General features: G+C 39.5%; 2 long non-coding RNA genes across 15 annotated transcripts; both read right to left on the reverse strand.

Moving 5' to 3' along the window:
- Positions 1–2,384: 2,384 nt before the first annotated feature.
- Positions 2,385–22,735, reverse strand: LOC131577845 (uncharacterized). 14 transcript variants are annotated; one of them, XR_009277315.1, is made up of 7 exons: positions 22,455–22,735; positions 16,985–22,366; positions 16,088–16,385; positions 5,709–5,830; positions 5,452–5,567; positions 3,595–3,689; positions 2,385–2,658 (listed from the first exon to the last, which is right to left on the reverse strand). It is a non-coding gene; the product is annotated as an uncharacterized LOC131577845 (long non-coding RNA). The 14 variants fall into 14 exon arrangements; XR_009277318.1 differs by having other exon boundaries at positions 2,385–5,567; positions 16,985–19,685; positions 21,943–22,057; positions 22,168–22,366; positions 22,455–22,731; XR_009277316.1 differs by having other exon boundaries at positions 2,385–5,567; positions 16,985–22,057; positions 22,168–22,366.
- Positions 9,063–13,148, reverse strand: LOC131577846 (uncharacterized). Its single transcript, XR_009277319.1, has 3 exons — positions 12,835–13,148; positions 11,855–12,108; positions 9,063–9,352 (listed from the first exon to the last, which is right to left on the reverse strand). It is a non-coding gene; the product is annotated as an uncharacterized LOC131577846 (long non-coding RNA).
- Positions 22,736–24,735: the final 2,000 nt, after the last annotated feature.

Raw genomic sequence — 24,735 nt, forward strand, 5'->3', positions numbered from 1 at the left:
ATACAGGTTGGGAATTTTGTCACCAAAATATAAAGCTACTGAATAGAAATGAGTGTAAAAAGCTTGAGAATTTAGCTGCACTTCTCTCCCACACTCCAGCACTAGTGACAGATCATAAGTAGCTCTTTGTTTATCTCTATGATGGTTTTCCATGCTCTACAGTTGGTGCTCTGTATTTTCTAGTATGATTTGCTTTGCTAAATGCATTTTATTTTTCATAAGTATATCCTTTTCATGAGCTTTTTAGTTCTTTTGATGTGGGAAAAGGCAAACATCAAATACATTTCTCATTTATATTCTTAACAGTATGTCCTATCAGCAGATGTCTGTCCACATGATCAGAATTAACTTAGGGAAAAGAGTATGCTTTCAATATTTAAATTAAATCAATATATGAATCAAAAATCTACCAGTGCTGAGAAATGTATTTCTTGGGAATACATGATTAAACCAATAGCAGGTTAAAGAGTGTTTTCTCATTATAAAACCCTTTGCAATAACGTTGATTATAACTGTAGTAATCCATGAGAGTTCAATATTAATTAACAGCTTATTTTGCTTAAAACTTACCAGCCCTTCTAAAGCTTGAAAAAGTGTTGTGCAATATCACTAATGGAACACATGCAGAGTCGAACCAGTTTATGAGCCTAAGTAGAATGAATTTGTTAAGGAAGCTGTCAGATACACTGAAGGAAGTGGAGAGTTCACGCTATCCAAGTCAGGTTAAGTATAAACAGTGCTTAAAAACTTACCTTATCTTCTGGGCCTTGCAGGCACATTCCAAGTATTGAGCAGTTGCTTCATCACTTTCTCTGTACCAAGGGGGATGCTAACAAACCATCTTGACAAGACCCATTTAAATGTAACACCTTATATTGTCCATTTTCAAAGAAATTTAACTGCTAATTATATATATACATATATATATATATATATATATATATTCTCATATAACTATTATATATCTATTATATATATAACATATATATTTATATATATGTTATATATGTGTAAAATATATATAACATATATATTTTCTCATTAAACTGCCTCTTTGCCAACCCATGAGCTTGCCCATCTTATTTTCTCTTCCTCACTTCTTAAGAAGAGCAAGTGAGAAAAGAATTGTGCAGGGAGAGGTGTCTGGCATCCAGACAAGGTCAAGTCACCACAGCACAATAATATTCATTAAATTTAATCTGCTACACCTTGATATGACTGGTCTTTCAGTTTAGGTAGGAAGAACTGGAAGGTGTATTGTAGCTCATCATTGAATCTGCCTGTTCTTCAGGCCTCATCTGCACATCTTGTCCTTATGATTCAGGACTTCATGTGATAAAAGCTGTAGGCTCCCCCCATTAATTAGGTGTTGCACCAATCTGTTACAAAGAAACATCACATTACCTTTTTGCCTGATCACTTTGCACAGTGGCTGTCTTGTATAAAATAAATTTATCTCATATAAAATGAATTTTCATTCCAAAGCAGTGAGTCATGGATGTGCAGCAACACTCTAAAATAATCAGCATGACAAATAATCAACCCCAGTGAATAAAATCCTGTGAACCCTTTAGGCAGAAAGGTGGCAGTTTTGTGACACAGAAGTACAGCAGATCACACTAAAATCCTTAATTGACACGTTCTGTCAATTGCAATAATATTAATCAGTGTTCTGGCAACTGTATCAAATGTTTCCTTCATATGAATAGTCCCTCTCTTTGTTTCTCAGAAATCTTTGAAGAGCTTAACTAGACACAGCAAGGAAGCTTACTAAAATATTGTTCTGCCCCCCTTTTCACAGGCATGTTCTCAAGCACTGTGGAAAAAAATCAGTATTTTTCATTGAAATTGCTTCTTAATAAAAAAATAAATGAAAGTTATATCAGTCACTCATATGCAGGAAACCCTTGAACTCTGCTCTGTATTTCTCAAAGAAATAGTTCAAATTCCAAATTCTTTGTCTTCCTGAAATATGCTGGACTTCACTCCCCTTATTAGTGTCCGTCCTATAATGCCTCCATTGTTTCATCAGTGGAATTTCATTAGTGTGAAAAAAGAACTACCAAAGTCATTATTGTAGGACCTGGAAAAAAATGCATATGAATTATGTATGCTTGTGCATTAAAGAACCGTAGGAGATTGTTTTTATTATAACCATTATCTTGTCCTTCACACTCCTTTCCTATTTATGTTTTTGATTTGTCTTAATATAAACTCCTGAAGTTAGACACCGTGTCCCTATAATATCTATGGCACTAATGGGTGGCACCAGGACATCAATAACTAAAATGTTATGGCTTATAATGCTCATCCAAAAGACTTGGAAGCAAACCAGCGTAGGTACAAAATTAGTTGGGGTAGACATACACAAAAAGCAATTTCCTTTTATCAATACATCACTTTTATTGAACAAAACTGGGCATTCAGCTATCTGAATTGTGTCTAATGATGGCGTTTAGTGCCGTTCTTCATGTTAACCAGTGCTACACTGAACATCAGAACACGTTGATCCGTTCCCTTATGTCAGCTTCCAAGACAAAACTTTTTGCTTCCACCGGCAAAAGCATGCTCACAGCCAGATCCTGATCATATCACTACAGATGCAGTTTATGGAAGAGCATATCCTTTGAATCACTTGTTGTAGTACTCCAGGATAAACTGAAACCAAAAATTCAAGTTATTCTTGCTTACATATGCTTTATTTTATCCAATGTATTTAATCCAATGAGTTAAAGGAGGAAATAACCTGTCCCCCCTGTGAGTTTGTATCCATTGAGACAGCTTTTGATAGAATCTTATTTTTATTCCTCCCACCCATGTTCATACAGCTTGGCCAATGTTTTAATTTGTGTCATTTTGAAAAGTTGGTTTGATTTACAGTGTAAAATCCCAGACACTGCCATGCCTCAGAAGCTTTGGAAGGCATTCACAAACTCAGTGGCCCATTTATTTAAAAGTTGGTCTTTAAATTGTTTCTGTGCCACAGAAAACATTTGCAGCTGTATTTTCAAATAGTGCAAGGAATGTCTGAAAAACAGACATACTGCACTAAAACTTGTAATTAATTCTGTCACCGAGGAACACATGCCCAGGCCCATGTAAGGATGAGATTGATTCCCATTTCCCTCTTTTTTTTGGTCACTTTTTGTGTCACTTTTCTTCTTAATAATCAAAAAAATTAAAAGTGGACAACAAGTACTTTCTAAGGTAGGTAATTGTTTTGGCACAAGGATGTTTGGGTAGGTTGGGACCCCTCAGCTTGGGGAAGAGACAACTCATGACAACAAATGACAGTGACAACATGACAATGTTACACATGCCTTGGAGAGAGTGAAGGGACATCAGGATTTCAGCCACTCAGTAAAAATCAAGGGCCCATCAAATGAAGATGGTGGGAGCAAGGTAAAGCAAGGTAAAATGAGAGCTGGTTCTTTGTGCAGCAGGTGCTACAATTATGAAAGTCACTGCCCAAAGACATCAGACTACAGATCATCTGAGCTCTCCAGGAAACTGGGTGTGTACATAGAAAAAAATTTATTCTGGAAGCTGTATCAAAGAAATTTATATTGTTATTGCTGTTCCCAAAGTACTTACTTATGTCCAGGGTTGCAGAAAAGATGAAGGACTAGATGGATTTCTTTGTAACAGTTTTATTGTTTTTATGCCATACATTCTTGGGACTGGACTTTCTAGGAATTGAGAAAAATATTCCAGTGCCATTAGCAGACTGTGAGAGTCCTTACAAATGCTTCTGAAGCTGCTCACCAGCTTTAGTCAAAGCTGACAGCTGCAGCAACATTTCTGAGATAGTAATGGGGTAGAAGTTTTTTGGAAATCATTGGCAAGAACAATAAACACATCTAGATTATTCCTGGAATTACAGAATGCCTGGGGTTGGAAGGGAATTCTGGAGGTCATCTTGTCCAACCATCACACAGGGAGGGCCACTCAGAGCCAGCTTCCTAGACCCCAGGAAAAGACTTAAACATTCATCCAAAACAGCAGAGAAAGTGTACAGAAGAAATACAGGAGGAAAGATTTGTTACATTTTATAGCTCATGGATCTCAGTTCTCACTGCAGAAATTTTACTCTGAAATATTTTGGAAGACAGAGGTGATAGGAATTGTACTTTCAAAATCTGAATTTGACTTTATTAAGCTGGTTAGTACTTAATCTTCCTATTTACCTCATTTCCTTGGCATAATTGCACTATGCCCTATGACTAAGATGTTATAAATAAACTTCATCTAAAATGACTCATAGCTCTCAAATATATAATATCAAATTATGAAACTAATACATACACAAGGCATTAATATTTCATCAGAATCCAAATAATTGTTGTGTACTGAATCGTATATATCTAAAAATACACAGATCTGACCATAACTTTGACTCCTATTGTAATAGTGCAAAATAGCGTGATGAACTTCAAAGAAATTGTACTGTCAGGTCCATGAGGAACTTTCAGACACAACAGATCTGCCTTGGCCTGCAAACTCTCCTTTTGTAAAGAAAGCAGAAGCCTTTCTCTCTGCTGTTTTGTCCAGGATGTTGCTGGTTACCTAATACCCACTCAGCCTTCCTTCATGTAATTTAGAATTTTAGTTCAAAAATACGCCTTGGGATATTTCAAATATGAAGGGAACAATTTGAATCCCATTTTCATTTTCTGTCATGCCAAGGGGCATATGTAATAGCCTTACACAATGTTGCACCATGTTACATAGGCTGATGTGATATTACATAACATTTTCTAGGTACAGAAAGAAACAAATAATTCCAATATTCACACAAAAAGCCCCAAAAGCACTGGTCCTTTCAGTGCTGTGAATGAGCACAATAATACAGACACCATGACAAACAAATCTGGCTCTCAGCTGAAGTCATTCAGAGAAGATGTAAGACCAGTGCTCCTGCTGTGCTCACTTTGGCCAGGAATGAACCAGGAAATGTTCTGTTTAATCTCCCAGCAAAAGGAAGTGGGTCCTGCACCATAAAACCGTGCTCCCCTTTCCATTCACATTTACACTGTTGGTAAGTATGATGATTATTTGTGTGTCTTCTATTTCCATTTCAGTCACAAAACCAAGGCCAAAATTGAAATTTACTGTTTGTCTACATTCCTGTGGAAACAGGAGGGATACTCAAGAAGCCAGCCATACTCCCTGAGAAACAAGGATCACTACTGGACCAGTAGCAAGCATCTACACTGTTCCCTGCGTGATATTTGGGGCTGTCCTGTGCAGGGTCAGGAGCTGGACCCAATGATCCTTGTGAGTCCCTTCTGACTCAGGATATTCTATTGCTCTAAGGCCCTATGAAGGTTCAGAGAACAATTTAATAATCTGTTACCAAATCTGACTTTTTTCCTTACTCTCTTGCACACATTCAGCATTCTACCCCTGCTACTCCAGACAGTAAAAGTAGCCTTTGCTCAAGGAACTTACTGCTGCTCTAGCAGGGAGCCCTGAACCGAGATCATCCTTTTGAATAAAGTCCTGTGTGTGAGCAACAAGAGTATGACTTCAGAGTAAAATCGTTTCTAACAATCAGGCTTCAGGCACTGTTGAAAGAAAAAACCAAAAGTATTAGACAGCAAAATTTTAAGCCAAAGGTAAGACTGTACTTTGAAGCATAGGTCCTCCACAAAGTTCTTGCAACTAGGCCATTCATTCAGTCATGTTATGAAAAGATGGCAACATACCTGGCTGAGGTTCTTGTGAGAGGTTTGTATGCTCAGATACTGTAATTGCCAGCTCCCTCTGGGATAACCAAGAAAAATACTCATATTTCAAGCCATCATTTTGCTATTTACAGGACTCTGTTCTGTAAAAAAAAAAAATGTGTATCATAAACCCTGAGAATTTTCTGGATTTTAACACCTTAATGAAGAATGCCATGAATCAATTATAAACCACTCATTTTTCAATGTACTGGGTTTTATTCAGGTGATGACAATAAAAATAAAGTGGAAGAAAGTACAAACAAAAGCTGGTGACAGACAGATTATGGAATGTGAAAATATGAAGCAAAACTGTGTTTCCTCCTGCTTGGAAAACTGATATAATACAGTAAACAGAGCAAACTAATGCATTACATCTTAAGCAAATAGAGCATTGCATATTTATGAGTAAAGCTGAAGAAAACATATGAATATTCATTTAATTAGCTATTCAAATACATGTCCATTTTATAAGTTAACATGTTCAGTTTTCTTTCTCAAGGTCTTGAAGAAGCTTTTCCCATCATAATTTCAAGTGTGATATTTACAACAATAACAAGGAGCCACTCTTCTGGAATATTGAATCATGAAGGATCACTGGAGAATGAAAGCAAAAGGCAGGCTGTTAAAGAAGTTATGAGATCTTCCCTAGAGATACTTCTTCTCTCACATTCTGTGAAACAAACTCTTATTTATGCAGTGCAGGATTTTAAAAATCTTTCCCTAACCATAAAGAAAGATGTTCTGATGATGACAGCCAAAAGACCTCCTGAAAGTGATATGGCACTTCAATCCTAAGTGATGTAATAAATAAGTACATTACAAATAAATGGCTGTCTCAGTTTAGGAATGGTACTGCTCAGTTTAGTGCCCCCACTGAGACTCTCTAAACCATTTGCCACTCTCTTGCTCCCCTGCTTTCCCCTCCCACTCTCCTCTGAAGATGGAGATGAGGATTGGATGCAGAAAAGGCAAAAATCACAGGGTGAGACAGCAACAATTGATACACATGGAACATTCCACTCCCCCAACAATAGACAAAACCAGATGACTTCCTCTGCCACGTTTGACTGGACCAGAACTCCTTCTCCTCAGAAGACAGTCCTTTTTCCCTACCCCAGGCAATGATGTGAGGTGGGATAGAATGACCTCTGGGTCCTGGCCACTGCAAAAATTAACTCTGTCCTGACCAGAACCAGGACAGTGGTTAAATAACAACTCAGTTCAAGTTTATCAGAATTCATGCACTTCAGTGAGGTGAGATAACAGTGTCCAGTGTATGCCACAAAATTTAGCTTAGTTAATGGTTCTGCTTGTAAACCATTAAAAATCTGCTTTTACACTGTTTTAGATTTAAACTAAGCCAAGCCAGCAATGCCAGAACAAAGTGCACCTGAGAGTGATGAGCTCAGTTTGATGGATGTTTCAAAGCCACCACAATCTGCATGTAAGGTACAACTGCAAGGTTCAGCTGCTGATCAGTGACAGCTGTCTCACATCCCAATCTGGGAATTAACCTTCAATTCTAAGTCCCAGAACAGAGGAGAGAAAGATACAGATTTAGCTAAAAGAAAAAAGTTTGGAAGGAAGCTGAACACATCACTGATTTTTCCTGCTTCCTAGGGCAGGGCAGGCATCTGGTACATGAAGTGCTTCCTCAGAGCCTTTCCCTAAGGTATTCTCAGGGACCTCCTGGCACCTGCAGCCATTCCCCAATCAGTCTATTCCAGCACTTTGCTATCATTTTGAAGAAAAAGAAAAAAAAGGAAAAAATGTAGAATGTCCAAGTCCCTGTAAAGAACAGTTGTTAGTTTTATGCAATTTCATATATTCTTGCTGTCTGAGGATAAATCACACTAAACAGTCTAAATTGTCACACTATCATGGTTTAAAAACATAATATTTTCTTTCCAAAGAGAAGAAAAATGCTAGATCCTGAGGTGTTTCTGGCATATAGACAAAAGTTGTCTCATGGGTCCACACAAGTCTGTTGTAAAAAAGAAAAGCAATTTCTGTAATAGTTATAGCTCTCTTGTCCAGAGCCAAAGGCCATGATAAAGTTCTGAGTCAGAGAAATGCTTATGCCTACAAAGGAAGCTCCACACAGTCTTTTTGTTCATAGAAAGATGAAAGAAGCTAAGGCTGATCTGAGCAGTGGCCCTACTCTGAAGAAAAGGAGATTATCTTTAATAAATAGGAAAATACTGGAACGGCAAGACGGAAGAATTATTGCAAAGTGGTAAGAAAAAGGGTAACACAGGACAGGAGAGAACCACCTGGGATATGGCAGATCTAATTTCACACTAACAGGGCAAACAACTCTGTATAAATGAGAATATGAATATGCTGTGTTCTGTCTTTTCTTCCCTGATTATCTTTAGCTATAAGCAGCATGAATTATGCAGGCCCCCAGCTATGCTCTGCATTTACAGTTGCAAAATAAAAGCCAAGTCAAAAAGCTTGCTACCCTTTCTTGCTTGTTATTTTCATCTCACTCTCCACTTATTATAATGAAGGTGATGATATCTGAATCCTATACAAAATAGGGCTGAAAAATCCCTGAACACCAAGACATGCCCTGGTGCAACAAGGCAGTTACTTATGGACCTGACACTCAGTGCACAGATAAGTCTCACTGAACCTGGAGAGATTACTTGAATGATGCTCTGCCTAGTCTTAGGGTCTTCATGGGATGTGAGATGTGTCTTTGCAGCTACTAGGGGACACACAGTAAATCATACACAATGCTGTCCATATTCTGGATGTTTTATTTCAGTGTACTGCAAGTAGTCTGAGCACACACCCTGCTTTCTTACAAAGTGACTGCTTGTCACTGTACTGAAGGTATCACAGGCCCACTAAAGATTACTCCCATACAAGGCAGTGATGAACAGCTTTCATTTCAGTCACATCCCATTTTGTATCTACCATAGCAAGAGCTATTCCACTGTTCCAAATGATAAAGCAACTACAGACACCACAGCAATTAAAGATTTATAGTAGTGTAAATAATTAACACTCCCCCTTTCCACTGAACATGAAAGTCATGTTTAGATGAATACAAAAACTGCAGTAAACTCATACCAGGCAGTTGAAACCAGTTTATCTGTGATACATCTCAGAAGTCTCACATCATCTCTCAAAAGAGCATTTTCTGTTAGTCAGGCTATATTGGATATAAAGTTATGTATTGCATATTTACTTGATTTTGCAAAACAATGAAGACGTCCCCTATGTCAGAATTGCTTTATAAAACCAGTCTATTTTGTGTTTGGACTCAGCATAGTTGTGTGCTGAGCTCTTCACTTACTGAGACTGTACCATCCTTCCATCCAAACACCAGCAATCTTATTGCCATCTGGAAATTTCACAATAAGAGAATTTTTTCCCCTTTGCAGTTTGCATGCTACTCTATTAGGTACCACTTTCTTTTTCCAATAATTTTTCCACCATGAAAATCACAAACATGAGTTTTGAACACAAATTCTTGAGCAATATTTAACACAAATGCAGGCCTTACTTTAGAGGCATGCGTTGTTATGCCCCTACTTTTGTCTCCCATTTTCTTTGTATCATAATGGGATGGCTTAAAATTCCTTTAGATCATAAAATGTGCTTTTAAAGACCTGTTTAAAAAACAAAAATATGCCCAAATTAAAATGTTAAAGTTGCAAAGACCAGAAATCAGAAGGGATAAAGCAATGCCAGAAAAAATGACAACATGGTAAGTTTAATATAGATCCATTTCTTGCATGCATCATGGTAATGGTATTAGCTTCTTGGTCACCTGCTCTTTATTACAGGTTTTTTCTTTCAGTCTCTGCATATAACAAAGTTCTGGTATGAATGAAATGTGCAATGGCAAAGGCTATTCTCTACAATTTCCCTGCCTCAGTTCCTACAGAAGCTGAAGCGGGAACAGCAAAGTTGAATAATTTCAAAATTTCTGTATTCTAGGGAATTCCAATGATCTCTTTCAGGTGCTTCAAGTCACAAATAAAAGGAACAACAATATTTCCTGCAAGATGGAAATTATGATGAGGTTTGTTTCTATAAAATTAAAAAGCCACTTAATTTGTCTCAGAAATGTGTTCAGAGATGCAAGTTTCTGGTTTCTTATGGGGCAGACTTTTACCAGATTGTCTAGCAGTCAAGAGGAAAGGTGACTTCATGTATCTGCATTTCAGTGTGGCCAGAGAAAAGGCCCTGTCCTCAGGGTCAAGGGAAGAGTTTTTGCCCAGGAAACAATGAAGCCATTGCTGAGAAGTGGTTATGTGGAGGCAGTGCCTGCCCCAGGCTGGCACTTCTTTCACAGAAGGGTTTGGGTATTCTTGTACCTAGGCCAGGATTTTTGTGTCAAAACCCATCTAATGAATAAGCCTCTGGGCCTTCCTTCTAAACCAGTTTCATTCCACAATCATTTTTTACAGACAGGGAAACATTATTTTTGTGGCAGTCTATTTGTAATATGTCCTTTTTTCCTTTGTCTCCTTCGCTTGCCTTGTTTCAGAGGGGTGTAATGTGACCCTTGGCTGCTGGCACCCACATGCCCTGGCAGCACCCACAGGAGCCTTTCATGTACAGAACGGGTCTCCAAGTACACAGGGGTCATATTCATTTCTCTTGAGAGTTTCTTAAAGACATTTGATTCCTGTGACATGAAACTGGTTGCTAATTAACAGAGATTCAAAGATTAGTGTTACCGATTCTCCCTCTCCCGTGGCCAGCCAGCGAGGGAGAGGAGGAAGGCCATTATGTGAGCTGCAGGGGACACTGAGCCTGCTACTTCCAATGAAAAGACTCATTATTCATCAGGATTTCAAGCTGAAAAGTTAAACTCAGCAGTTTTTTTGTGGCCAGTATTGGTTCTCTACATTGCATCACCACCACCTGCACAAGATACAACATTGCCTTGCTATCACAATTTCACTTAGGCTTGCCAATGGTGAAAAAAAAGCTTAGATATTAATTTGCTGTAACATGAAGTTGCAGTGCTTTGCTGGTGGAAGAGATGGAAATTAAATGACAGCTGAGGAGAGGCTTTCCCCGTTTCACAGAAAAGTAGAATTATTAAGGTTAGAAAAGACCTCCAATATCATCAAATCTGACCTTCAAACCACTTCCATCATGCCCACTAAACCACAGGCCCATGAATATGTTTCCCTGAGACAAAAAAGATGTACCTAGAGGAGAGACTGAGACACAGCAAAGATTAGGTTCTGTGTATTCATGCTGCATAGTTTCTTGTACTGGGAATAGTGGAAATATTTGCAATCAAAACCCAACCCTAGTAGAACAGACTGGATATGGTCAGATTGGCTTTTTTGAGCATTCTGCTTTGAATACAGAGTCCCAGACAGCCTGTTGGTCAGTGGGCACAAGGAGTTCCCGTTCCTAAATGCACATAAGGCAAAACATGAAATGTCTGAAAATACAGAAGGATTTTTCATTTGAATTAGTGAATAAAAGCAATTTTAAAAACCCCAGCAACCACCAATGAAGAAAGCAGGTGTATCTTTTTGTCTCATTGAGACTATAATGGCCTGCTTTAACTCTATTCAAGAAAATTCTGAAGCAATTTATAGATTTCTTAAAGCTTTTCATTGCATTAAAATGCACTCAGAATAAGGCATATTCTCAACAATATCCTTCTGCAAAGAATTCAAATATTCATATAATGAGGAAAAATGGTTGTAAGTATATTTTAGTTATCTGCAGTAGTCATTCAGGTGTTTAAAAGTCTTGTTTTTCACACAATCATTCACTGAATCTCTGCCTTTAAGCACAGAATATTGTCCCAGTATTTCTTGAAAGCATTGCAAAAAGCTTTATGGATGTACAGATTCATCACAGAGGTTTCCCCTAGAGTCAGAGCATGAACACTAGGGCCAATCAGAAGCACAAAGTACCTAAGAGTTTTGCACTCTAGGCTTGTAGAGAACTTACGAAAAAGCTGCTGTGCCAAGTAGTCTGGGAAACTCACTCTAAAGGTTTTGCAGAGACTCCCTGGATTCAGCTGGTGCTTTCTGCCAACCTGCAGTACTCCCTGAACCAGCTCTGACCACACAGAGCCCCAGCAAATAGCAGGAGTGAGTGCCCAGCTCATTGATTTTCACCTGCCAACTTACATCCATGTCTCAGAAAGCTGATCTCCCTCTGTGAGCTGCTGCCTGTTAATCCTGTTCTTGGGGCAGCAAGGAAGCAGCTTTGAAAGGGCTGAAAACAGAAGCTAGACTGTGACTAGGACCTTGTTGTTCTTTTGCACATGCTGCATCTCAGCTGCCACATTCATTCCAAAACATAGGAAAGCTTCTTAGAGAAAGGTATGGGATGCATAAGGGTATGATCTTCCCCAGAGTTTACCAATTCATTTGGTATCTACCTGAAGAAGGCAGGAAGGAGAAGGAACAAATTCTAATTTTAATACATGTAGTGAATAAAAGAAAGATGTTGAAAGCCCAGAGCACTTTAAAAATCTCATCTCTATCTGTCCATACCCAAAAGAATATTTTTACATATGTGTTATTTCCAAGCAATTCCTAAATAGAATTAGGAGTAAAGAAATCTGTTGATAATTCTGAAGATAATCATGCATGCTGAAGATGTCTGAATAACTTGAATAACTCAGTTTTCACATGGTAGCTGAGTATTTTATTAACTCTAAGCCAAGCCCTGGATTTATTCTCATACTTGACACAGCTAAGCTAATACCTCTAAGGTGGTCAAATTCACTTTCAGAGAAATCTAATTAGCTAAAAAAACCCAATGCATTACTCTGTAGAGGTACTGTGACTTCTCTTTGTCTGAGAGCTGGATAAAAAATATATAAATTAAAGCAATAAAGAAATTTAAATGTGGGTAAGGACCCACAGGTAAGGACCTGAAATCCCTCCATATGAATTATGACTATCTGTAGTGCCAAGAATTCCCTCAAAAGAGCCAAACAGGTCGGCATTTGAAGAGCTGCACAGAAGAATCCCAGCCACTCTGGCCAGAGAGTCAACTGCATTGGCAGCCAAATTTAAACGCTTCTATGCAAAGGCAGACAGCATGGAGAATAAACAGGAGGAATTAGAGACATGTGCATGCCTGCAGGGCTAAGACTTACTGGCATCATGGAGATGTAGTGGGACAGCTCCTCTGACAGTACTGCTGGAATGAAGGGATACAGGATCTTTAGGAGCCATAGGGAAGATGAGGAGGCAGGGTTGCCCACAATGTCAGTGACCATCTGGAGAGAATGGAGCTCCACCTGGGGAGAGATGAGGATCTGGCTGAGAGTTTATGGGTCAGGATTAAAGGGAAAACAGGGACAGGTGACGCGTAGGTGTCTGCTGTAGATCACCTTACCAGGATGACCAAGCGAGCGCAGCCCACTAAATTAACAGCCCCACATTCACAAGCCCTGGTGCTCAGGGGGGAATTCAAAATCTGAATGTCCCAAAATCTGTCGGAGGGACAACACAACAGGGCACAAGCTGTCCAGGACCTCCTGCATTGATGATAACTTCCTTCTCCAAGTGGCAGATGAAGCAGTAAGGAGAGGTGCTATGCTGGATCTTGTACTCACCAACAGGAAGAGGCAGGTGGCCAATGTGAACTTCAAGTGCAGACGAGGCTACAGTGACGATGAATTGGTGAGGTTCAAAATCCTTAGGATGGCAAGGAGGTTGCACAGCAAGCTCCCTAACCTTACCTTCAGGAGATCAGACGTTTTCTTGGTGAAGCACTGGAACAGGTTGAATAGAGAAGTTGTGGATGCCCCATTCCTAGAAGTGTCCATGGCCAGGCTGGATAGCACTCTGAGCAACCCAGTCTATTGGAAGGTGTCCCTGCCCATGGCAAGGGATTTGGAATTAGATGACCCTTAAGGAAGATCCCTTTCAACCCAAAACATTCTTTGATTCTATGATTTTATGATAAGTGCTGATAACAAGGAGATATCACGCTGGTTGGAGTAGGTTTTAAATTGTCACCCATGAGTAGTTAAAGTCTCCACCATGAGCTTTCTCTGTCTCAGTAACCAGAAAAACAGAACTGGCCAGCTCTTCCCCTAATGAAGGATAAGTATTTCATCCTGTAGGCAGCAGCCATCCTCTTCTTTCACAATTATTTGTTGTGCACGTTCATTGGCATACTAGCAGAAGAGTTTTAGTCAAGCAGACCTCCTGAATCCCAACTGTGCTAATTTACCCTTACAACTGCATGATACTTCAGAATTATTTGAAAGAACAGAAAAAAGTTGCTCAAAGAGTTTTTCACAGAGGCATACATGACTGACAGCCCCTTCCTGTATCACTTCACACATTTTTGGTTTGAGGACACTTTGATCCCATGATACCTTTTGGCTCTCAGCTAAGGACATGACATTGGTACATCTCTCCTGAGACTTACTTGCCCATCCCTTGTGCCTTCTTCATTTTCTTGGCAGTTTGAGAGGTTCTTCAGACGTGAAGCAAGGCAAGGCCCCTTCCTTTCCTGGTGATCAAATTTTCATTCCTGTTCCACCTTCAGACTTGCTGTCTCTTTCATATTTCATATCATATCAGTTAGTCAGAATTTGGCTTTCTACTAAAAGCTGTCATTGTGTCCACAAAAGAACACTTCCCCATGCACCTCAGCATCCCTTTCTTTCTTGTCCTTCATTTCCAACCCTGTGTGTGAACTACCCCAAGCATATTTCCTATACTAAAATTAATTTCCATCACAATGTCTTTATCTTCTAGTAAGTATGAGGCATTGTTCAGGATGAATTTCACCCAATTTCAATGTTTTGCTTGGCACGTAGCAACGATTATAGAAGAAATGTAAGAACTGTCTTGTCTTTACTACTTAGACCAAAGCAGAGTTTTGCTATATTTGAGATGCAAGACAAGCCTTTTATGTTCAAGCTGCTGCTGTTGATACTTGGAATTCTACCAGTTGCACTGTTTCTAATTTGGAGAATAACAAGTATAGGAGATTATTGGTTGCAGCCACCTGGTCTACATTTTCCCTCTGACACCCTTTCTTGTGTGACCCTAGACCCTTCCCAGACCCAGACTAAGATGCTTCCATTTGATAACAAAGAAAATATCTTCCAATTTTAGTAGCCTTCATATTTCTCTTGCGTGAAATCAAGACCATACTTTGAATTTTATATGAGAGTAGTTAGATCATTAAATAACCTGGCAACATACCCCAAGGTTGCAGAGGCACCTATATGGGGAAATTTTTATGTAAACATTTCATTCCTATAGTGAAGAGCTAAAATTAGTCCTTTAATATGTACTTTGCATAATCATCAGATAATGCCCAGCCTTCTCTCCTATTTATTCTTTTTTCAAACACTCCTTGTCACCTATATGTGTGCATTGCCATGTAACATTATGTTGTATAACCACTAGACAGATTACCTGATTCTGCAAACTGAGCTTCACTGTAAACTAACATGAATCTGATAAATTAAGTTTGTAATAAAGCCATGTCCACTGCAGATCACCTTGGCTTTTAAATGTTGATGAATGGGAACTTACTTCACAAAAGCTTTGATTTTTTATTCATTATTTTCCAGTGCCAAAGCACCCAGAATAGCAGCTTTCATGCATCAAATGTATTATAGCATTGGGACAATCTAGCCTCCACTTTATTATTTTAATAATTTTTCTGCTTTGAATTTTTGGCTGTGTTTTATTCTCTGTAGTATGAGATTCTAGTAGGTTCTTATGATAAGAGGTCAAACTAAAAAAAACCAGCCCTGCTGGTTCTGTCAACTAAATTCAAACATTACTGCGAAGCTTTATAACAATAATACCTTTCGTGCTACTATATTCTGTAAGCAATTCAAGTGGAATCCCTCTTCTGTGTGGTTTATTATAACTCAACCATAAAAATGTGCTTTGGGCTGAAAGTGGATTTATAAGATTTCTGCCCAGGAGCATATGCTTTGTAAAATTTAATTTAAATCAGCTTAGCTATTTTTTTTTCTTTAAAGACTGAAGAATAAAAACAAAAATAGATTGGCATTTTTTTCTTAGCAGGAAAAATCCCTCACTTTTCTTTCTGTAACAAGTAGTCATTTTTCTTGCCCTTCATGAATATACGTAATTCCATCATCTTTGGGGACATGTGGAGGACCATGAAAGAAAAAGTAATTTTCCTTTTTTAAAATTAAATATAAAGGCTGTCTGTGCCTCTATATTTCCTGTGAACTAGGATTTTCTGCGGGCACAGGGAACAATATATAAAGTGATACTTTTATTGGAAAAAAAAAAAGACGCTACTGCACTTAACTACTTTCTGCAACAGTAAAAACAGAGTTTTATGAAATGACAATAGGAAAAAAAAATCTCATTCAATGCAGTATAAGTCGGTTTACATACCTACTATACTAGAGTTTTGTGGACCAAACATTTTTTTCTGCTGTGACAGGCATATGCTGAATTTGAGGTATGTTTATCTGTTTGCTTGCTTTCACAGTTCCTCTGATGATATTTAAACTTCTGGTGGAAGTAATGCTTATGAAGATCTGAAGCCCTGGGTAACCAGATTCTGGTTACATGAAGACCACCTTGATAACCTACCAGAGGAGATCAGATTGAGCAGATCAGACTGAACAGAGCAGCTCATCAGACAGGGCAGTGCCATTTCATCTGAATCAGCAGACAAACTGCTCAGCAACTACCAAAAATTTGAAAATGCAATAGTTATTCTGCTCATGGAACTACGAAAAAAGCCTGTCTGATCCACATGGATGGTCTGATTCAGAAGCCTTTTCAGCATCCCTTCCCTTCCCTTCCCTTCCCTTCCCTTCCCTTCCCTTCCCTTCCCTTCCCTTCCCTTCCCTTCCCTTCCCTTCCCTTCCCTTCCCTTCCCTTCCCTTCCCTTCCCTTCCCTTCCCTTCCCTTCCCTTCCCTTCCCTTCCCTTCCCTTCCCTTCCCTTCCCTTCCCTTCCCTTCCCTTCCCTTCCCTTCCCTTCCCTTCCCTTCCCTTCCCTTCCCTTCCCTTCCCTTCCCTTCCCTTCCCTTCCCTTCCCACACCTTCCCTTCCCTTCCCTTCCCTTCCCTTCCCTTCCCGCACCTTCCCGCACCTTCCCGCACCTTCCCGCACCTTCCTGCACCTTCCCGCACCTTCCCTTCCCGCACCTTCCCGCACCTTCCCTTCCCGCACCTTCCCTTCCCTCTCCACAAAAAAGTTAACCCAAACATAGAAAGATGTCTACAATGAAAAGATCACTTAAAGCAAATGAATGAAATCCTGTGTTGGGGAGACATTCTCACCTTCACTTTTTTTAGTGCTTTAGCCTTTGGTCAGAAACTTCCAGGGAAAAGAAGATGAGTTATAATAAATCAGCCAAATAGCTGTATAGAGAAAACAGGTTGCATTTAAAAGCAACTTGGGAGTGAGGATAATAAAGAAATCATGTCAAAAGAGCCTAATGAGTTTCATGAACACCAAGATAAGAATATCTAAAAAATCTATTTCAATATGTAAAAGTTATTTTAATATGCAATACATTGTTATACTCATCAACATGTATGCGTATATTTACAAATAGTCAGACATGCATATACATGTACATATATATGAGTAGTCTTCATGCTAATCTAATCTTAAATTAATCTCAGATTTTAATACTCCCAGGTGTTCAAGATGGTTAAGTATACTGTGTGAAGCTGACACATATCCCAGGATAAGAAGGAAGCAACCTGAAGACACCTGGCTTCCTACAGTATGCTCACAGGCTGTGTTTGATGCAGGAGGCAGTTCAACAATTCACTGGTGAGCTGGAAAGAGCAGGCCAAAATGACTTGGACAATGAGCAATCAGTGAATAGAAGACAACGCTGCATGTCAGAGATCCTGCAGCTCCACCATGTCAGGTCATGTAGCTGGATCCAAACAGCGGCCTTCAATTTATATAGTAGATTTCATAGAAGAAGAATAGGCAAGTTCATTCACAATTTCTATCAGATGGATCGAAAGATAATGTGCCTTTCTGCTATGTGGTCCAGACTGCTTCCTAAGAGATAGTCTTTCAGTCTATTCACATAGACTATTCACATAGAATGTTCTATTCACATAGAACATCTTTCTTTGAGTTCTCACGTCTCAGTAGCTCTGACATCCCACATCAGAATCCTGCCATGGACAGGTATTTCTTGTTCCACTCATTTCTATTCATACAGCTTGCTCTCCTATGGCCTGTATTCATCTGAGATATGTCTCACCATTCTTTTTTTCCTCTAACATAGAAATAGAGACAGGTTCTTTGATCTTTGTAGCATTTCACAGACCATCACACCTTCTCTCAGGAACTTCTCAGCACAATCACGTTATAAGAAAAGAGCCAATGGAACCAAAATTAAATACAAGAAAATTTGTTCAAAAGTTAGAAAAACTTTCTTATTTTGAGTCTGGAACAAGTTGCCTAGAGAGGTTGTGGAGGCTGCATTCCTGAAGATGTTCAAAACCCACCTGGACATCATCCCGAGCAAACCACTCTCACTGACTCTGCTTGAGCAGGGGTTTTAGACAAGATGACCTCTAGAGAACACTTCCCACCTCAGTGATTCTGTGATACAGTGATCCTGAGGACCACCTCTCATTAATTACTGACTTGATGACTCTGCCTTTCAAAAGTTATATCAAGCAGGTTATGAGACCTAGGAGTTACATTTACAAACTTGTTCCCACATCTTAGAAATCACCCTACGAACTTGTGCAAATCTTCCCTCTTCAGGATTCTCCTGAAAACCCTTTGTTGCAATCTATATAGCCTATAAAAGGAATTTATCAAGAGGCAGACAGTTGCTGGGTCTACTTGTTTCTCCAACTGTACTTCTATGCCTGCTCCTCTTGATAATTCAGGCTGTAAAAGGCCTGTGACAGAAACTATGCCTGGGTTTTTAATGCACATAACACCACTATTTGTTGTACATAAATAGGATTGCTGGACACTCACTAAAAACAAAAAATAAGTGGGTAACTCCAGAATAATCACAGTATGTTCCAGATTGGGTCAAAATTAAAATAGAGGCCTTAACTACTATTTTCAGTGTTAAGGGATTCTTTTGCTTTTACAAACATACAGAAACTGTAAAGCATTTGGAATCCAAAGGATTTCTTTGTTTTCCTTGTTTCTTTGTTTCATTTAAGTTTTACCAGTTCCATGGAACTCAGTCTGAACTTTATTGGTTACTATGGTGATTAACTGTAATAAATGAAGTGACAAAGATGCCTCAGACTTTATTTAGTGGGGAATAAGGAGCAGCTAGAAATAGAAACCTCAGGTCATTCAGTCAGCCACTTGCACAGCTGTTAATACACAGATGGGTTTTGAATCCTTTCCCTCCTGTATGAATAGGACTGCTTCTCCCCTTATTTGATGGTGCTGTGCTGAGTGCAATGAGGCAGGCAGTCTCAATGCAGATGAAGTTCTGAAGCTGTTCCCATCAAGTGGGGTGGCACTAGGTCCTAGACGGATACGTTCCCTCCAACTCACCCCATGCACTGCAGCCTGAGCCTAATGCCTGAGCAGAAGCTGTTTTTCCATGTGTTTCCAGCTTTCACTGGCAGCAGAGATGATACTGTGTTGAATGTAACTAGAAATATATATCCTGCTGTCCTATTTCTTTAATTCAACACAGGTAGGAGGGAAGACCTTAAGCAGGACTGCATTTGTGGGTGGCCAATTATCTAGCAGGGTATCTGGGAAAGACCTTTATGCTGCTTGTACTTCCTTACCACCTGTGCAGAAAGCAATTAGTACTTTGTCCCTATTCTTTCATTTTTGATACCTGTATAAACAGCAAAAAGAATGCTGCAAGCAGCAGAAGAAATCCAGACTGACCTTTGTGATGACAGTGGTCAACTCAGTCCTGAGGCAACAAAACCAGAGATGCTTGTCATTGTCTCATACTGATTCCATTGAAACAAGGTAGCAGCTGGAAACTTTATCTTAAATACAATACTGTAGCAGCTTTTAAAGGACAAAATTAGTAGCTAGATTAGAACAATAAAATATTCTCTTAAGATTTCAGGAGATGTGCAGAAGATTTTGCTTGCTTTCGGCTAAATATTGGAGTGACATAATACATATGGTATCATGTAATATGAGGTTTTGTTATGTTTCATGGGATCAGTTTAATGCAAATACACATATGTGTAAAATTCAATCTGTGTGTGTAAGTTTGATCCATGTCACCAGAATTAACTTCCCTGCCTATGTTTGTCTCTCTTCAGTATTCTGCACCCAAAGTCTACGCTACATTGTGTAACACTACACCGCTTAAGGAGCACAGCATTGACTCAATCTGGCTGCATGGACAGAAATAAAAGCAAACCAGCCACTTTCCTACTGCATTACGCCTGTGTTCCTCCTTGACCAAGAGATAGAAATGCTCATTTCCTCCTATCAAACCAATTTTTTGAGGAGTGGAGAGTTGCAACCTGGACAGATCAAAGTAGGAGAAGTATGGCAGAGGCATAGGTAGACTAAGTTCTGAGATTTGCATACAGAGCATAAGTCATGTGAGTTTGAAATATGGCTTGCAAAATATGTAATTAGTACTCAGAGATGTGGTTTGAAAATAAAACAGCTCAAGCTCCCTGTCAGTTTGGGTGACATAACCCAAGGCAGAGTTACAGGCAATAAAAAGCTCACCTGAATATAGCTTGTGGCAGTGCCTTCCTCTAAGAAACAAAATCATGTGGCACTGGTTTAATCTGCCTTATTATGAAGGGCCAGATTTTGTCCTGGTAAGCCTTTGACTCTGCTGGTTTACCATCCTGTTAAACTGGTTTCTGACATTCCAGCTGGGAAGATGGAAAAGACCTGTGTATCCAGCTCTTTCCTGTGGCCCACATTAATAGTAAAATGCTTAGCAGGCACTGCAGCTGCCCCTTCAGCATTCGCTGCCCTACTTCAGCATTGCCTGTAGCCAGCATTGTTTCCTCACTCCCATGCCTTCCAGCACTGGATGCTTGACCAGGTTCATTAATAATGGAGGTTCCTAGCTATGAATTATGGCACCCAGAGCAGAAACCTCCATTAAAGGACCTGTGATTTCTGCTGTAAAAAGGCTTTTTCTTGAGGAAAAAGTGAAATTGAGGTTCTGACACCTTTATAAATTACATAAATATACATACAAATATTTACCTTTAGGTCTCTATAGTCATACTTGAAGTTAGTGGGAAACACATCACATTGTTACAACTCCCTTAAGTCAGTTCTCAGAACCAATATCCCACTCTCAAAGCCCAGTGGACTGCACAGAAGAATAAACTCTCTCACACCATTTGCCAGTATGCATGCAAACAGTCCAGGTTGCTCTGTTGTCTTTTGTCAGCCCATTAAAATCCAGGAAAAGATTCCTCTTTGCTTTTCCTAAAGAAATACCTGTTCTGCTGTGACTGCCAGAGCTCCTCAGCCTCTGAAGGCTAAAGAGAGAGAAAGCAATGTGGGTTGTATCTGACCTTTCATTGAAAAAAAATAAAAATAGCATCATCAAGTGGGAAAATTCTTTGCTTCCTTTGTGTTTTAGCAATATGCAAGAATTGGACAAGCTGATCTGCAGCAGTATTTCCAGCTAGGACTTCATTCACATTTGAAGCCATCAGATAAGCTTACATATTAACTCCGCTGATTTACGTTAAAACTTAGCCATGGTGACAAGTACTCCTTGCACTCGCTGCTCACTGACACTTTGTCTTTCTGCTTGCAAGGAATTCAAGTAGACATTAGTGACGTTAATGAGAAAGAATAACAGTGTGTGTGCAAGCAAAGCTTGAGATAATTGCAGGTACCAAGTCTGCAAAGGCAGCAAGCAGAAAATACTGATTAACACAACATGGTTGCATTTTCATCAAAGGATTTGTTCTGGTTTTGCATTTATTCTTTAAAATAATGATAAGGTTGTTTGGTTTGGGTGGTTTTATTGTTTTGTTTAATTTTATCATGGAAGGAATCATAGTTGTTATTAATCTTGTTACAAATATTGGATTTTTTAAACCTGTTTAGTTCCAGAGTCTATAAAATTCAAGCCCAGAAGTCACTGTTAAATAGTAGAAGTCTCATAATTCAGATATAAATGCTCTCTCTGGAGATCCACAGAAATGTTATCTCTGAAGCAGCAAAAGACGTAATGTCATTTCTGCCCAAAACCACAGAAAATCTGTTTACTCTGTCTTTAATTTACATTGCACAGGATTTTATTATTGAAAACAGAAACGCCTACCTGTTTAGCCATGTCAATCAAATCACCAGCTGCAATTCCTTTGCCTGTTTGCTACTCCAAAACACCAGCATGTGCACAAGTTCTTCCTCAACCACAGCTATGCACAACATGTCTCCTAAGTGACAGCAGAATCAACTACTTCATATCTGTGACATTTGTTTGCACCAGGACAATTAGTGCCAGGTAGCCACAGTGCTATAAGCTCACACCCAAATAAAGACCTACATTGGCTGTAGCAGTGATCAACATCAAAAACAGAGAGCAAATGTCATGTTCTGTTCTTCAAGAGATCAGGACTAGGCTGTGGCAGAATTATAAGTTCAGGGACAGAGTAGCTCTGAGTTGTCTGGCAATACAAGGCACAGAGGGAGGAAGGCAACAGGACCGAGACAAAAACCTGCAGGAGATTCCAAGGCTGGTGGTCCTGAAAAAAGGGAGAAAAGGGCAGAAACTTTGAGCCTTGAATATAAAAAACAAAGTTTAAACCCCTGTTGTTGCACTGTCACACTGACCTCACTTTACTTAACCATAAAACTGTATCTTCAGATGAAAGGTCAAAATTTAGGTGAAGAGATGACACTTATCAGGCTGTCTTGTCACGGGTCACTTAGGAGGCAGCCACTGATCCATTTTCCCTGAACCAGGGGATCCGATCCATGATTCCTGAAGTATTTCTGGTTAACATATTCTGCAGAGCCAGTTTTGCCTGTGTAGCAGGCAGTTTGTAGTTTACTCTAACCAGCACACTGCTGCTAGAGCTAACATTTACATAGCTGCAGGTGGATGTCGGTGACGTTAATAGAGACGGATGGGAGGGGAGATGGAAGCCAAACCTGAGATAGCAGCAGAGATTAGACAGGCATACAAGGTAGCAATAGAAAATATTGATTGCTGCTTAGTATAGTACTCCCAAGAAGATCACTCAGATGACTCAGGAGGCTGTATTTTTCCTCTCACAATTCACTAAGTCACTTCAGCAATTCTACCCTGTTACCTTCTTCCTCTTTGGCAAGTAAGGATAATGCCTTCTTCATAGTACCCTTTCCCAAGCCCCATAAGTAATTGTGGCCCTTTGATCTTTTGTGTTTGTTTCTCCCAGTTTTGTCTCATTTTTCTTTTATTAATCAATGATTTTTCTGAAGTCCTCTGAACTCCCTGACAGTTGTTCAGTTTAGAAGAGATGTCCATGCAGTAATCTCATCCAGACCTTCTTCATACAATATAGGACAGGTCAACTGCAGCTCCTGCTGGGATACATATACCCGGATGTATGTGTGCTAACAGTGCATTGGTAACTCAAAAAAAGCACATGCCCTAAATCCTGAGAGCTGCTCTCCCCCAGCAGCAATGCCCATATTTCCCAAGCCTATGGAGCACTGTCTCTTTGGAGTCAATGAGGGAGAAGGGACAGATGGTTTACAGGATTTCTGACCAACCAACGAAGCGCAGCTGGCAAGGGGATATGATTCAGGGAGAAATGATACAACAAGAAGGTAGGTGGGAATCTAGTGACCAGTCAACAACAAATACTGACTGTCCAAGAAACTAGCAACATAGCAAAAAGGATGCTTTATGTTCAACCTCCTTTGCCTCAGCAACGTTGGCATTAAAGCAGAACTTTAGAACATCAGAGCAGAAAGAGAGGAAAGTTGTTTCTACTTTACCAAATTGGAAGCATGATGACTTCTGCAGCTGATCTGAGAGTTTATGGCTTAGAACCCCTTTTTGGGGTCTGCTCTTCCAAATACCAGAATAAATGTAGAAGCCTTATTGTATTCTTCATGTATAGTAATTGGGCTCATAGCTACAGCAGGTGGCAAGAAGGTTGCTGTTTACATTTTGACTCCCTGGAGTCATTTACTGCATATATATTTTTAGCTCTTTTTTCAAGGACCTTCATCCTAGAAGAATATACACTCAGGTCCTCTAATGTACAAGGATTTCATCTGCATTACAAAGACACATTTATTTCACTAAAAGACTATCACAGACAAGCTGAGAACATCTGCTGTTAGCAGTCCAGATCATGGTGCCCTCAGACAGCTGCAAAGGCAGGAGTAGAAATAGTCTTGGACTTGTGGAGAAAAGCCAGAAGGCTGCAGCCCAGCAGTTAGTGCGAATCACTGCGTGCGCATGCTGTGTGTGCGTCTGTGTGCTCCTCACACAACCACAGGGACTCTTAGGCTGTGACTGCACTAGACCCTGCTGAAATACAACCCTAATCCATTCCTGACAAAGTAAGTTGGAGTAACAAAGGTGTGCAAGAGCTAATATTTATATTTAAACAACAAAACTCTCTAAGCTGATGCTGCAAACAACATTATAAAGGCTTCAGGAAAGCTAAGATTACGGCAGGACTCCACCAGGGCCAGAAAACAGCACCAATTTCCCACAGTGTGCATCAATCTTAAATTAACTTCACATTTCCTGGCCTCTGCTTAAGTCTCTCATTTATTAAAATATCAGATAAGGACTGTTAAGGTTAATTTCCTCATTTTTTTATTGAAGAAAATTTAAAAATCTTTCATGAAGTTTTCATCCAGAAAAGAATCATATTTTTCCATCATCTGAGCTGGAAAGTGAGGGAGATGGAGTATGGCAAAAGAAAAAGAGGCTGGAATTCTCAATAAGAGGATGAAGGAAAATTAATGAGCAAACAGTATGGGCCCAGGCCTGTATAATAACTTAATTAATGATTGGACAAGGGATAAAGGGCACCTTCAGTAAGTTAAAAGACAACATTAAGTTTTTCAGGAGTGTTATCTGGAGCACAGGAAGGCTGTGCAGAGGGAC

The sequence above is a fragment of the Poecile atricapillus genome, chromosome 3 (assembly GCF_030490865.1).
Source record: "Poecile atricapillus isolate bPoeAtr1 chromosome 3, bPoeAtr1.hap1, whole genome shotgun sequence".
Taxonomy (NCBI): Eukaryota; Metazoa; Chordata; class Aves; order Passeriformes; family Paridae; genus Poecile; species Poecile atricapillus.